At 35.5% G+C, this 17412-nt stretch overlaps 1 protein-coding gene across 2 annotated transcripts in view; it reads right to left on the bottom strand.

Annotated features, from left to right (window-relative positions):
* Positions 1-16367, bottom strand: part of LOC102683721 (contactin-4) — a 137083-nt gene extending 120716 nt beyond the window's left edge. The window contains exon 1 of one of the 2 annotated variants that reach the window (XM_069189364.1): positions 16183-16367. The gene's annotated coding sequence lies outside the window, so the exon portion shown is untranslated. The remainder of the gene's footprint in view (positions 1-16182) is intronic. The other variant, XM_069189365.1, reaches the window with a different exon arrangement.
* Between the last annotated feature and the right edge of the window lie 1045 nt (positions 16368-17412).

Raw genomic sequence — 17412 nt, 5'->3', positions numbered from 1 at the left:
GTAGTTCAGTTCTATGAATTAATGGTCTGACACAGAAACTTAATTGCAATGAATGGTTTCGCACCTACAGTATAATAATTTACTTGGTAATAGACAAATTGTGAACACTGAAAGATAAAATCTCAGTGAATCATACTTTTGGAGAGGAAAACTGATTATTTTGGGACTGAAATTATGTACCAAATAATAATGAAGATGAAGAAGAAAAAATATTTAATACAAATATTTATTTTAATAAAAATATTCAAGTTATTTAAAAAATATTAGAAATATGTTTGTATAATGCTTGACTTAAAGTTGGATGTCATTTGTCGTTAAATGTGATATTTCAACATATTATTTGAAATGTGTCCTACAGTACGTAATTAATAATTACAGATGCAAGAACTCAGCTCGGATGGAGAACTCCTTTGATATTCGTTGCACAGAATGTAATGATTTCCATGGATTTTGCTAGAAATAATTCTATTTCTAAGGATCAGGACTACTTTTCTGACAACAGGGCTATTCATCTGTCCTAAGAGGGCAATGAATGATTTGAAGCCACAGTGGGACCTTTAAAGACCTCTACAGATTATAATAATAATTGGATCTCAATCTACAAAATGGCCTTTAGGGGCACACTTAAATCAAATCTTGAGACAATGTAATCTTAGATAAAAATTATGACAAGATAGAAAACATTCTGTTATTTTGCTAATAATGGATAGATGTCATGTTGCTAAAGGTTTTCTAATGTTTATGTGTTTGGCCTATGCCCAACAGCAATCAATACAATTTCACTTCTGGATTATAGGGCCACCTCCTTCACTCCTCCTGATGTAGTCTCTTTGTTTTTGCCTCTCTTTTGACCAATGAATCAACTTTTGCATTAAATATGCATTGAAGTCAAATTAATAAATGGTGTTTTTGAAAACTAGATCTCCTTATGTTTTTTTTTGATGCCATGAACTTGTCTGTAAAAATTGACATTTAGATATACAGTACTGCAAATCAGGATCTTTTCTTGATTTTACGTAAAAAAGGGTTCTTTCCGTTCCTCTGGTAGTTGAGTGTTAAAATTGTAATTCATAAGCCTGCTCTTAGACTACTTTTCAGAACGTTCAGATTTCACCTTGTGCATTATGAGTGTTTTTGAGAAATGGTCTATGTTAAATGAAAAGTCTTCAAGGCAGAGGTGATTATTTTACAAAAAAATTTACATAACAGACCATCATTTTACATGGTGACACTTTTAAAATGACTGGGAGACATAAAATATCGTTTTAATAAAATGTGGTCTCTGAGGTCCAAATAATATCAGTGTCCTCAAGCTTACAGTAATGGAATATAATGTGCTACCTCTTTGTCAGATTAACAGATCCACCTACCTGTCAAGAAATCCTTTACTCTTTGAAAGTATACTTGTACAGTATAACTACAGTAAGAACATGTTGATGGAGGGTTTTTTTTCCATGTAATAATGCAAATACCATAGATTAACAACCAAATCATCTATAAAGGATTTGCAACTGTTATTCATTACCATTTAGTGGTATGATATTGCACCCTACAGTCATGCCTATGGAATAGATAATCTTGCAAATATGAGAACTTTGATAGAAAGTCACAATGACATGATGATATATTAATTGACAGGCTGCAGACAACATTCAGCAGTTTTATCAGCATGAGGAATGCAATAAATAATTTTTGTAATTCTCATCATCCCTAAACACCTCAATGTGGTCTATAATAAACACTTATAAATATTTCAGTTACAAAACAACTTGGGAATTAGATGTTTCTTTGAGGCGGTTTTGAAGAGGTTTCTTCTTGTTATTCAGGAATAACACACAAAAGAGTCTAAATGTTTTGTTGCTAATGACTGTAGTTACAGTTGACCTATAGCACATAAGAACATTAGAGCTTACCAAAGAGATGTAATCTCACTTGTTTGCAGTTAACTTAGAGTGCAGATGTCAAACACGCAGCCCATGGGCCAAGTCCAGCATGCTAAGCCCATTTGTCCCACCTGTGTGGAAGTGGTCATCAGATTCATAAGCCAGATTCAATTTAGGCCTTGTCTGAGCCTGCTTATCCCACAGAAAAAGCAAACACTTTTCAAATTGTTATTCCAGTATAAACGTCTCACAAATGTGTGCACACTGTGATTCTCTGTCTCTATCTAGTCATGGTTTTCCTCTTTGAAGATGTCACAGATCTAGTTTGACAGGTCCATGTCATTCAACAAACTGAATAAGACCTGTACACACACTTCCTCAAAACAAATTAAGTGACTGAACCACCTCTGGTCTCACTGAAACCTTATCTACTGATTTGATATCATTTTGAAAGACAATATTTAAGTATAAGTAAGATGGTCTTCACAATTATCTTAGAAAAATAAACAATAATGTCTGTTATCAGTCCCTCAAGCAGAATTCACAGGTAATGTTGATCACTTAACTCAGAGCCTGTATAACTTGTATTTCAGTTCTGCATTTATCAGTTTGCTATACAGTATTATATATATGAAACTTGTAAACCACTGGGCTCAGCAGTTCAGGAGTTGAATAGAAATCAATGCCCTTAGGCAGCGGATGTGGGGCGACCTGGTGCTAGGCAGGTCTCAGGACATCTAAACATCAATGCTGAGCGAAGGGGAATGAGTGATCCAGAAATATATAGCCCCAGAGAGAGAGACACCGGAAGGACAGGAAGGACAGAGGAAACTAAGGACAGGACAGAGTGGGAGCACCCTCTGGCTGCAGAGGGCGTGACAAGTAAAGGAAAGAGGCTGAGGACATAGTGGTACGGTGCCAGGACAACAACCTCTCCCTCAACTAAAATTAAGGAGCTGGTTGTTGACTTCAGGAAGCGGGGAGGAGGCTATGTCCCTGTCTACATCAATAGGGCTGCTGTGGAGATCTTCAGCAGCTTCTTGTTTTTGGGCATTCACATCACCAATAACTTCACCTGGTCCCATTACATAGACAAGTAATCATGAGAGCACACCAATGCCTCTACTTCCTCAGGAGACTCAGGAGATTTGGTATGTCTTCACAAATTTCTACAGATGGACTATAGAAAGTATTCTCACTGGATGCATTACAGTTTGGCATGGTTGTTGCTCAGCTTATAAACATGAAAAAATACAGAAAATGGTGGAGAAAGCTGAGGCCATCACTGGTAAAGAACTACCTTCCATCCAGAACATTTTCAACACACACTGCCTCAGAAGGGCAAGTAATATAATCAAAGACCAAAACCACCCCGGGAATGCACTTTTCTGTCTTCTTCCTTCTGGTAGAAGATTTAAGAGTATAAAAGCCCTGACTTCTAGGTTCAAAGAGAGCATCTACCACACAGCCATAAAACTCCTAAACTCCACCTCTTAAATCGTCCTACCCCCACTTACAGCTCTCTTTTTTGCACTGAACTCAAAATACAGCCACCTCTTGATTTTGCACTGAACTGAAAAAAACTGAACTTTGCACACAGCTGCCATCTAAATGCTGGTTAAAATTATTACTGCTACCCTGTTTCTGTATCCAAGAATTGTGATGTCATTTGTTATGTCATTTTCTGTGTTAATGTTATGTAATCTTTCATGCCATCTGTTATGTCATTTGTCATGTGAAGAAAATATGCAAGTAAGCATTTCATTTTATTCAAGTACATATGACAAGAAACTTAATCTTAAAAATTGTCAGCTTCAGAATATATACTGTAGATAGTGCATCAAACCAATGCAAATCTTACACCTAATCCATCTTTTTTTAACCTTTCCATCATTTCAATAAATTCAACCATTAGGAATAAGTTTCCTTATTAACTTTGCTTTTCCAATACCTGAAGCACTAGCAACATACAGTAACATAAAAGGTGAATATCCAATGATACAAAATCACTAGGTAAACAAGATAAGGGAAGTACCTTTTTTGTTGGAAAAAAAAACTGTAAATCAAGCATTCAAACAGCAATTGGGTAGGTTTAAATAGGTCATTTGTATTGTCAATTATGAAACTATATGTTCCAACAATATTCTTTTTAACAGAGATTTAGGTAGTGTAATTTAATCACTGCCATAATGTTTTAAATAATTACAGTTAACAGTTAACAGTTAACTGCTGAGCAAAGCCCTTAACCCCAACAGCTCTAGGAGTGCTATACAATGGCTGACCCTGTGCTCTGATCCCAAGCTTCTCTCCCTGTCTGTCTGTTTGTGTCCCATGGAGAGCAAGCTGGGGTATGCAAAAAGACGAATTCCTAATACAAGAAATTGTATAAAGCTAATAAAGTTGCAGTATGTTGTTAATGCACAAACCACCAATATTTAGGAGTAAAGTTTATGAAATAATGTAGTGAAGACACAGTGACAGCTAATGGCATTTTAAAGGGAGATATTTATTTGTAAAAATTAAAAAGCATGTGTCACTCTATCTCACTGTATTTGACTAGCATTTTTTATTTATGCTATATATGTCCCACTTTTATTACATTTAAATCAATTCTGGCTCCCCATATCAACAAATGTTGACACCCCTGACTTGGGGTGATTGTATAACTGACTCTGTTCACATAAGCACATTGAAATACAGTAGAATTATGCTTTAAAGTTACAATTAACGTGGAAGACATGAAAGTGTACATCCATTATGCCTATTCTGAGATGAAAGTAAGTGCTTAATACCTGTGGCCCTTTAATATGTACAGTAAAAATGATCAGCTCAAAGTGTGCTAATGCATGCAGAGTCATCTGATTACCCTATAATAGTAATGATCTTATATGTCTTATAATAAGGATGCTGCACATCATGAATAAAGAAAAAGACAAAAGTACAATTAAAAGTAAATGAAGAGAAAAAAAATCCAAAAGAGCATACAGTTTTTTACAGATATACAGTAGATACTCAGATGTACATTATTATATTACTATCTGTAAAACTCCATTAGTCCATGTACGTCAGATAGAATCATTATGTTTATTTACAACATGCTTTTGCAGTATATGAAAGTTCAGACAAAAACATAAGGAGATTTGGTCAGTTTTGGAGTGATGTGTTTGGTCAACAAACACACAGAGCAGATTCTTCTTAGGTTTTGCATTAATTTAATGCACCCATAATTTGTTAGTAGCCAATCTCTGAAAAACTGTTCCACAGTGAAAAAAACAAGAAATACGTAACATTTTGCTTTATAGCCATTTTCATACTTATACTCTTTTACGTAGCTTTTTTTGCTATTTGCATGTAGAATATTCCTTTAGACTTTTCCGATGTTCCTCCTTTTTCACTTTTGAAAATTATATGGTAATGAGGACTTTGTAGGATCCTTTAAGAAATGATTCATGCATTTATAACATCAAGGCTTGATTTCTCCAATTTTATACTCTATGAGCTCCCAAACTCTCTTCTCAACAAGTTGCAATATGTTAAAAACTGCAGCTAGACTTCTAACGCACACCACAACCTGGCAGCATATCACTCCTACACTCACTGTAAGTCTCTAAGTTGTCTAAAAATGTATGTATTCAATAGAAGATCTTGTTACAGACATTCAAGACTCAAAACAATCTGGCTCCATCATACTGTACATCTTTGAACTCCTCCCTTTTTATACTCCTCCCCGTAGGCTTAGTTCAGTTGAGGCTGAGTCTTAGGTGACTGTGCCTTATCTGTTGGTGCTCCAGTGTTTTGACGTGAACTTCCTCAGTTGTCTACGAGAGACAACTTCTTTAACTCTCTTCAAATCTAAACTCAAAACTTACCATTTTACCTAGGTACTCTATATTTCTCATAGAGCAAAAATAAGAGTGTATTTTGTAAATATATTACAGTATTTCGTTTTAACAAACAACAAAAAATGTATCGTTTTATTATTTTGCCATTTCCAAATAACATGTTCCAGCTGTCCTAGAGCAATTTCTGCGACTTACAGCTATATCTGGAGTGGAATAAAAGTAAAGGTCAGCGTTTGTCAAGCTGCATGTTCTTATGATCAGACTTACCTTCAAAAACTACAGCCACTAGGGAATAAAACTGTTGTGTCAGAAACCTGAGAAATAAACTCTAAGTGCACTACAGGGTGCTTATAAAGTTAGTTGGCCTATTTAAACAACTGTGCTGTGAAAGCTGAATTCTGGAGCAGTGCTACTTGTTATTCATACTGTTGCAATGGACCACTGAGAAACACATTCCCTTGGACAATAACACAACACACCACAGGTTATGACATTAGCTAACTGACCTCTATTTGTAACCATCCTGGAAGGGCATTTAGTGAAGTCCTGCATTTCCCACTTAAATTTCATGTACAATATATTTCATGGATTTGTTTCACACTTATTGCTTCATGGTGGAACACAAATTTAACAATGATGCTAACTTTCTTCATAAACATTTTTGATCGGATATGTATATTAATCTTAAATATAGCAAGCAGAAATGTTATTGAGTATTGTGGTGTATAAGCCAGTATCTTCATGGAAATGTTTTACTTTAACATTCACCTTGGTCTCACTCAGTGCAACATTTAAATACAATATGTAAAGTATATATATTAAAGCCACAACACTCATCTGAATAAGAAACTTTGAGGGGTTATAAGGATATACACTGTACTGGACATTATAAATCAATAAATTATATGACTGCTCACATCATTTTACTCACAATGTTTTTATAAGCAAAACAAAAAAGCACACACTGAAGTGACAGAAGAAGGTTAGTAACAAGGTCATTATAATACGATCTTTCCAGTGCAGAGTTACAAAAATGTACTTTGTTCATCTATGTATCATCTGTGGGTAATCAAATGACATAAAAAATATTCTTGAGATACATTTAAACACTATGGTGTATATTTTGGCTGCCAGAAATATAAAGAATATTTCAATAATCTCTTCTATAAATTAGCATTGCCTAAACATTAGATGAAGCTGCCAGAATGTTATTTCGTTAGTGGGTTAACAGCACATACAGTAGTAAATTTAGTTCATTTCATACTTAAAAGTATTTTATTTAATACATTTACCTATTTTTCTGTAATAAAGCAATACAAATTTTGATGGTTATACACATTTTTTAATAATTAAATGAGAATTACCAGAGACCAGATATGTGTTCTGGTAATGTTGATAAAAATGCACGTATGAAATGATCAACTTTAAGCAGTTCTGTAACAAACCATACTTGTTGCATCATTCTTTTGGTAAACTGGTTTTAAGACACATGCAGTTTTTACTTCAAATTATTTAAATTATGTCTTGTGCAAGTCTATAAACAGAGCAGGACTCAGATTGGTGACGAAATGTGGTATATTTGACACTTTACTTTAACGTAAAGAATGCCTGGATGGGCAAACAGAACACTTATATTTTGTGGATTATTGGGATTCTCAATATAGGCTGAACATCACCTTCTCTTGCAAGTATTATATTTACATCAGTCTAGATCAATGGGGTATTATTTGTCTCTGTAATTAACACAACAATCCTGCTGATTGAATTATCATCACATAATAATTTGCTGAGCCAGATGAATAGAGATCTGCATCAGGAGAATTAATTACATTTTCCAATAGATGCAAGGGTCCGGTTTCTGAAGTGAAAAGGCAGAGAAAGAATACTTGTTCACCATACCTAAATAAATCCTTTTAGTTCACAGTCAGCTTTGAATTAATTATTGATTATGAACACAATTCATTTGAAGATGAGCATTAGTTTGGCCAGCTCGGAACACAATACCCTTTCAGCTGTGTTCCTGCTTATAGTAAGGACATGCAGTGGAAATAAAGAGTGGGAACTGATTTCATATACTGAAAGAAAACAAGAACGAGAAAGTACAGGGTTCCTAGTTTAAGAGTGCAGATGATAATTCCATTACTTGGCTTCGTTTAACTTCCATGATAATGAAATGTCAGATGTATTCATAGATTACCAATGTTTTAGAAGAATAGCAATTTAATAAGAAAACTCCTAAAAAGCAATGTGAGCTAAGCTAAATAAATCAAAATGGAATGTGAAGAATATTTGTCCACCTCATGTTTATGACATAACAAACTATGCTATTGCATTGCTAATTAATTAATTTACAGGTTTGCATGTCACTTTGACTGTCACCTGGCAGGACACAAATCTTTTTTCACCTCTGATTAAGCTACTGTGTGTTTCATGGTACACAGTCAGCTTAGCAATGCCTTTCATTATACAGTAAGTGAGGGTTGTTAAATAAACTAATAACCTCCCTATAGAATGCTGAGCTCTGAACTTCTGAAACAGTCAAACACAAACGTCATATCCTGACTGGAAATGCATCATGAATTGACCTCTCTATACCAACTAGAAAGGTCAAACCACTGACACATTAGCTTACTCCTATACACTTGACCTTGTACAATATGGGCAGTAGTATTTCTGTTCTGGGACACCCTGGTGTGTGTTAAAAATGTTGCTGACGTTTTGGCAGGCTGATTTGCTTCAGTAACAGTCTTTTTCACAAATCCCTGTGGACGGTTTTGGAAGAAGATTTATGAAGTTCCAGAACTGTTTGAAAGTGCAAAGAGGCTTCTGCACAGAAAGTTTCAGATTCTTATCCTCTCTTTTGCTTTGCTATCCGAAGTAAACCCCCTTATGTATTTGTGCCAAGCCTTTTCAAAACAGAGCTTCTCAAAAGCATTAAATCCTTGTATTCAAAATGAGACAATGAGTCTATTAGAATAATTTACCCAGGCCATTCCTTATCAGTTCTCTATTTAAAATTGAAATGAAGCATCCTTTTTGGAACTATCATTCCATCCAAAATGCACTGAAATTTATTTATCAAAGAGCTGCTATCATTCTTTTTTTGTCTGCCTTCACAAATGAAGTATATTTGCAATATACATTCCAAAAACATTATCAAAGTTAATAAAAACATTCCTTTTTTTTTAAAGACTAGCTTTACCAGATTTACATCTAGAAAGTTCCAGATCCTCACTTTTTCAATGAATGCTAGACATGCCACTCAAAAGTGTGGAATTATTCATCAGAAAAGAACAGCACTAGCAAAGTCAATTAAGTCATTCTGCACTTGGATCATCACAGACTGAGGTCAGCCACCAGGGGTTGAAGGCAATTACAAGTTATTGGACTTTCCTCATCAAAATATTTATAAAAGTCTGAGCATTGCAATAAAACTGGTTTATATGGTTGTTCCATGATTAACGTTGGACATCTTCTAATATTTTATGAGTTTCATGAAATAATGAAGACTCCATCACTACATTTAATTACAACTTCAGATGTGCAACTTGAACACAGTTGTCTTAAAATGTCTGATGCTCTTTACAATGGCTAGAAAAATAATTATTGATACTAACATTTGTAGGAAAACACACCAAATAAAATGTTCAGTGTTGCACATAGTGAATCCTTCTTTGTTGTATTGTGTATCTAATGCAAATCCACTGTATATGCAAAATAAAAGGCCTGACCTAAAAAGGTACATTTCCGCAAATGCTTTTAACATTAGCATTGTGACTTTGTGATTCAGATACACTGATACCTCTTAAGTACCACAATCTGCAACAAAATAAAATATGTATGTACTGTATGATTAAAAATGAGGGTCAGAAGTGGCAGGAACTCTTTTTTGGGGGAAAAATTCATAATTATTTTATTATAATAACAGTAAATATAATAATACTATGCCTCTCTGTCATCACATAGTTCATTTTGGAGAAAAAAAAAATAGAGACATAAACAATTTTAAATTGTTTTTAACAAAACATACCTAACCACAAATTCCAAGTGTCCCTTTTGAAACTATACATTAAGGGAAAGATTCACCTGCAAATATTATTAAGAGACCACTCAATCCAAGTACAGTAACTTGAATTTAAAGTACGATCCATTAACAAGGTTCCTTGCTTTTTGAGGTTAGTTCTGAAATGAAATGTTAATTGCACAGAATTTTTGATAAACTTTGAATAATACAAATGTGTTTTTTGTAGGTCTCTATGGTCTATACCAACAATTCCATTTACAGAAATGCCCTGTATACACAAACAAAATAATTTGCTTTTTTTTTCAATACATAAACTGTCACGGTCTTAAACCCCTCCTCTTAAGAACGCTCCAGCCCTTCCTAGTTTTATTCTTGATTCCCTGCACCTGTCTCTAGTTCCTGCCCCCGTCCTACAAAAGCCAGGCGTTCCTGCCAATCCGGGCTCAGCTTTGGAAGAAGGACGCCCGGAAGCCTGCCTATCGGCGAGTCCAGGAGCGACTCGACTACACACGCTTCATCATGGCGTCCTGACCTTCTACGTCCAGGATTAGGGAGTGTGTGGTCCCGTAACCCCCCTTTTTTTCCCCCGTCCCTCCACCGGATTATACACCGGATGTTTGTCTGTCAGGATGGATTACCCAGTCTTGGACTTCTGCTACACTCATGGATTTGCCTCGGACTCCCTTGGACTGTTTGCCTCCCCCAAACACTAGCGCACCATGGACACGCCCCCTGTTTTCCTTCCAGCCCTCTTGCATGCCTTTTTCCCCATGTTTTCTTCACTCCCCCCCGGATTGTGTTGTCTGCATAGGGTCCTGAAAGAACGCTTCGTGACATAAACATAACATTAGTATTTTCCTAAAAAAAGTTATTCTGATTCTCTCTTTCCTAGAGTTAATCCCGCATCAACAGGGTCTGCTTGTCGGCACACCAGTCTCCACTTGGTAGTTTGAACCAAATCTTTGAGCTGACGTTGCCATTAACAGCGACTGAGAAATACTCCAACCGGCGCGTCGCTCCACCTGCTGTCGGAGTTGGGGGGGGGGGGGGAGGAGAACAAAGTAATGTAGCCAATTCATGGGGGATTATTAGGAGGCATGGGAACTTTGGCCAGGACGCGGGGTTATACCCCTACTCTTTTCGAGAAACACCCAGGGATTTTTAATGACCACAGAGAGTCAGGATCTCGGTTTTCCGTCTCATCCGAAGGACAGCGCTTATTTACAGTATAGTGTCCCCGTCACTATACTGGAGCATTAGGACCCACCTGGACTGCAGGGTGAGCACCCCCTGCTGGCCTCACTAACACTCTTCCAGCAGCAACCTTAGTTTGTTCCAGGAGGTCTAAAAAAGGTTATTCTGATTATTCATGTTTATTTAGATTTTTTTTTTTTACATATAATGCACCTAATTACATATACTGTAGCTACAAAACTCCAGCTGCTACTCAGGCCTTAAAGTAGATCACTGGTATTAATGGACACCAATGTAGCTATGAAAACAGTGCTTATTAATGATGGGTCACTAATAAATGTCATGTTTCTACAAGCTTATATTTATACAGTACATCATCCTTGAGGAGCCATAAGTAACAACTGTAAGTGCTCCAATTGTCGCATTCTGTATACTAGAATAAAATTTGATATACTGTATAAAGAGGCTCCTGAATAGCTTAAAAAGCAGAGGTGTTTGTTCAGAGAACAGATTGAGCCCTGTGGTCCAGGACAGACTGGGCCACATCACTGGCCACCTGGGGTTGGATTTAGCCACATACTGCTGTACAATTGATTATGAATGTCAGGGGGATGGTGGTCATGAGTCAATTCCCATGACTTACAGGGTTAAATGCTAGCTTGTAGTGATATTAATGACGAAGATTCCCTATAAGGTACTGTGGAGTTTGCAGGGAGTCAAAAGATGAAAGGCTCTAACATTCTATATTGGGCATAGACATTCTACACCTAATATTCTATGTCCAATATATAGGCATGTTGGAGGAGTATTTGTGTGGAACACCATTTTTCTTCATTCTGCTACATGCAAACTTTGTAGTCATACATGAGGTTTTCAGTACTATCCATATGTTTCAATATTTATCTTTTGCTTTTTTTTCTACCGGTTAGACATACATGTACTGACTGAAGTTACCTCTACATACCAGTTATTGTATACAGTATGTATTACAGAACCAGCAACTGGGCTAGATTAGAACCAATAGTCTTTCATTTAAAATGTGCAGATTGACAGACATTTGAACAATACTGCACCATCAATCAAAACACCCATGTTTGTGCATGTGATAGTTATGAGTGCTGAACTGTTATGACACACACATTCATTAACAGTGACAGCACCACATTATTAGAAAAGCCAGCTTCACCTACACTTTGAGATCACAGTGTTGACCCTAACAGACAACATGGTGCTCTCCCTGTTACACCAAATTACTTGTTCCATTTATCACTGCTATCTTTATCACTACAGTAAAGATCATATCTAAGCCACCTGTGCTGTGCTCACTGCAATGTAATACTGTGCTCTCTGCAATGTAATATACCAGTGCATCAGCAATAAAAGCATGTAATGCATAGTTTGTAGTTTACTCCCAGCAGAGTACAATAAAACCTGTTCATGGCATTTTATATTACCACAAACAACCATTCTTTAATTATTTTTTTAATAAAGTATACAACATAACAACTAACACACCTGAACTACAGTAAGAAGCTAATAGCCATTAAGTATTAACATAATATGGTAGGATTTCATTTTTCATTGCTTATATATGTAAACTGACTGAAGTTTAACTAATTCAATTTTAAATGTAGTTACATACATTTTTCAATTTGATTAAAATTTCATTTTAGTTAATAGCACAAAGGCACAGTCTATTACTTCATAAAATGTCACAAAGGAAAAAGCAGATTGCACTACAGATACAGTATAGTATGACAAGGGAACAGGAACACAATTAGTATGTTACTACAGTATATATTAAGTCAGAAAGCCTTCAGTTTTACTTATTATAGACAGTTATCATATCCATCATGTTCTGTACACTCCTTTAAGTAGCTTATACTTTACTGCTCTAATTTTCTCCTGACTCCATTATACAGTACTGTATATCACATTCTAGTTGTGGTACTTTACAAAACTGCAAATGCAAGGTGCAAATGTATGGTATCTAAACTTTAAAAGTATGATCATGCTTCCTGCAGGCAGAAAATTATCTCAGGTAATCAGTGAGTTACAATAGTGGGACACATTACTTAACACAGGAAAAAAAAAAGGCATAGTTATCTAAAGAAACTGCAGCCAGCATAGAAGACTGAATCGTTTTAAATTTCATATCCCAACCTCATCCTTTGTCAATAAAGCCACCTTTATATTTATCAATTTAATTATCAAAAAACTATCACAGAAAATTAAAATGATTGTATTAATAAACCAGGAATAGAATAAGTCTGCTCGTGAATAGAATAGATCTCTGTGTGCATTCAGAAAGCAACCTCCACATGAGAATGACAATGATATTATACTGTATGTCTTGTGTAAGGTCTTTTCTTGGACAGTAAACTGGAAACTTTGAGTATACTGTAATCACTGAAGACAGATCACTTGTTGCTAATTTGTATGGATAATTATATCAGGCCTTTTAATTAAAAAGGGAAGAAATAAACATGTCTATATAAAATGAAGAAAGAATTTGTAATCTGGTATTATTACCATACAACAGGTGGATGAATAAAAAAAGAAATCTCTGGTGATATGTAACCACAGTGTAGTACTACTGTATGTTAAGATCTAATGTAGTGCACTACAATAGCAAAAGCTTTATAAAGCAAAAAGTCACGTATATATTCTCTAGATAGCTAGCCTTAGATGAATTGATAGGGCAGCAGAGACGTGGCAGGTTTATAAAGTCACTGCTTTGGAAATTAAGCTATAAAGTGGCAAATTAATCATCATTTTGCAGGACTAAGTGACAGAAAAGTGCAATTACAAAATCAATCTTTCAGTGTAGCATCTGTAAAAAAATAGCTAATGGTATATCATTCCTTTTGTTAACTTGCCAGTTAACTAGGTCCATTTCTCTGTTTGGTCTGCTAACAGTTTTTTTTAAAAAGATACTGCACTTTCTTCATTTTGATGTTCCTGATGACAATTGTTAACTTTTGATTTTTCCTTCAGGACTTTGAAGGAATAATTCATATTATGGTTAAGAATCTCTTACATACAAACTGACTAATTGACTTAAAATGAGAAACATTTTCCAAATTATGCAACAAAACCATTCATTACTTTGAGTGCCTGCTTATACAGTAGCTCACTATTATCATTTCCTGCAGGCTCCATTTGGGGGTGAAGCAGATAAACTGGATTAGTATGTCGCAGCACCGTGAAAACATCTTATATCAGCTACTGCAAACACTAGTATTTATCATACAAATTAATTATAAAGAGCTGTTCAAGGATTTTGACATTCAAAGTGTTATACTTGACTTCTTTATGACATCTTAATCATATAACACGGTTAATTATTCCAAATTAACCATCCAGGAAAGAACATTATAGAATGGAATTTTCTACATAAAATGTATTCACTTTTTGTTGTCTTTCATATAGAATGAGCATCCGTTACACAGTTAACCAAATTTTGCTCATTAGTTTGTATACATAAATTAGATCCAGTTTTCTACTTAGTTTGATCAAACTATCACCTACTGTAATTCAAGTGTTTTTTTTTTAAACCATCCTTAACTGGTTTCTCATTATAAGACATTAAGATTTAGATAGGTAATTGGTATTAAGATATGGGAAACATAATAAATAATAGTACTTAAGGCAAAAAAAAAACATTATACTGTATATAATGGCATTTCAAAATACACTATAACAAAAGTCAATATTTACTGTAAATATTCTACTTCCCATGAAACAGTACTCAATGTCCCCCACTCTCCACCAGTCTTGATATCTACAAGCACTCAGATAATCATATTGCTGAAATTAATCTTAACACAATAAAACCCAGGGGAAAACGTGCTCACAGATCTACTGGCAACATATTTATTTAACCATTTGAAAGCTGCGATACTTTGCAGTTATCAAAATCTATGTTTAAAATTAAAGGCAATAAAGACATACAGTAGATAAATAATTTGGTTAAGACGTGTTTCGGATTGCACTTCACTCTAAGGCTCGTTTAGAATTTCATATTTAAAAAAATCCCGTTTTGTAATGTGGTACTGTACATAACCTTCGAAACTGCTCATTGCCAGGGGGAGTGCTAGACCTGATCCTCTAGTGATGAATACAAAGTAACATCAAAAGTGGTACTTAATCAGAACAGCAGCTATTCCTGATTACAGAGAGTGGCTCCCTTTACCTGATGCCTCAGTTCAGTTAAATAATCCATGCATAACACCACATTCAGTGCTTGCTTTGCACAGACCCTTAATATTTTGTGTGACACATCATATGTTCCGGAGGATTTATAATAGCTTATCCATAACAACCAGAATGAATAGGTAAATATTTAAAGTAAAGTGCTACTAGTCTTACAGACATTGAAAGGTATTTAAAAGGCTCTAGTTAAAATCATCAACTGCAGCATAAGCACTGGCGTAACACTGGCACTTTCACTTATAGACTTACTTCTAATTAGTACAGTTGGTGCGGTGATTTTTATTACAAATTGCGCTACTTCTATTATTGTTTTAGATTTGTGAGAACGTTTAATCTGAAAATCATTGGACATATTATAGGAAAAGGGGAAAGTGATATATGGCATAACAGTAATGGAAAAGGGACCAAAGGGAAAGCCCCCAGCGAAGTAAATCTAACGCGTGAGATGATCGCTCTTTCACTGACACCTGTCTTCATCACTACGCCACACCGTGAATGCTAAGTGAGGGCACACATCATCCAATTCAACGGCAAGAAAAAGAAACGCATGTTCAATAAGCATGTTCTCAGAGTAAAATGTAATTTACTGTACGTTGCGCTGCCACTCCAACATTCTTTCTTTGAAGTTAAAATATATTAAAGAAAAACAAATATTAGAGTTAATGTACAGTACAGTAGCTTCTAGTGTCATTGTTTGCCTTTTGGGTTAAAATCACGGCTAAAGCGTTCAAGACGGTTCAAGATAGGCAATACGATTTCCAACGTAAAGGATGTGATGCTGACAATAACTGGTCTATTACTAATAGTATATAAACTCAAAAGATATGTTGCTTTTTAAATATGTTAAGCATCCATAATATTTATTATACTAAGATTCATATCAGTCTTCTCTGAGCAAGAGTATGTGGAAAAGCCCCTCGGGCACTTTATCGACCTTTCCTTGTCATACTGTACATGTCATAAAAGCTCTCCAAAAAGGAACTGAGTACACAATGTTAACACAGCAAACATTTTTCATTCTTACCTTACCACGGCGTACTCTTTTAGATCCTGAAAATAAGGAAGGACGTACTTTGAGTAGGTGGTCTTGAAAGGTTGCCGAAGCTTCGCAGCCGCTCAGAGTGCAGAAATGTATGCAGACTGATGTCCGAACAGAGGTTTGTTCTGCCTCACGTCTGGCTGTTGACTGCAGGATAACTGAACACTAAACCCCTCCCCCGTCCCACATAAAATCTTTATTATAAGAGAACAGCTACAGCACTGGAGCAATACCTATGCAAATACCAGGAGAGGGGAGGAAGCAACAGTCTTACATTAAATAAAAATACACATTCGCAACGCGCTGTGCGTCATTTATGTGAATTAGCAAAGTATTTTCTTTAAAAAGGTTGCATCAAAAAGAGCTACTACAAATTACTGCTTTCACGAAATAAAAACATAAATATATATGTATTTGTAAGTATGTTTTTGTTGACTACATTTTTATTGTAGTCTAAATAGTTGTAAATTTAAGGATAATCTTAGACGATTGCTAGAATAGAAAATTAATCAAATATTTGGAATTCGACAAAGTGCTTGAGGGTGGGGTAAGCAAATTATTTATCTTTATTGGCGCCCGTCTGATACTGTTGCACATCTATTTGGACTAGTGTTCACGGTATCTTTCATTTCGATTACCTGTTATCTACAAAATGAAATAGTTTCTCTGTGCAATATTTTCCACCTCCTTTCCCTGATAATGATAAGCTCGCCAGCAGGTTAGAGGTATATTGCCAGGGCACCATAATAGAATATTCCTGCTATTAGGGCAGAACCACAAAGCCTTTTACTTTGAAGTGTAATGTACACGCTCACGGCACGAAGACGTTTTAGTCATTTTTTGACGAAATTGCTGTGCATAGGAAAACTTTCTTTCCAAAAAACCATAGATTCTAAAATAAATCACGTCTTTAAAACAACGCCGTTCTATTTGCATAAACTGGAATGAGAACATTAAAATTGATTATAGCTCTGAATTTGGTAAGTCACATCAAAGGCAAAACCGGGTGGTCGTATAATGGTCATCTAATGAGAAAATGCGACTTCTCATTGTCTAGATGCGGCAGGATATTAAGCTTTGTCATGACTAATTGCTGCAGTAATTACTTGACCTGTATGTGACTGAGTTACATTGTTACATTGATAGCAGTCTTTAATACAATGTCAGAGAACACCAAAACCTAATAACTGCTTGGATCAAAACAGGTGTTCCACA

The sequence above is a fragment of the Lepisosteus oculatus genome, chromosome 4 (assembly GCF_040954835.1).
Source record: "Lepisosteus oculatus isolate fLepOcu1 chromosome 4, fLepOcu1.hap2, whole genome shotgun sequence".
Lineage (NCBI taxonomy): Eukaryota > Metazoa > Chordata > Actinopteri > Semionotiformes > Lepisosteidae > Lepisosteus > Lepisosteus oculatus.
This window is presented reverse-complemented; position numbering and strand designations above follow the sequence as displayed.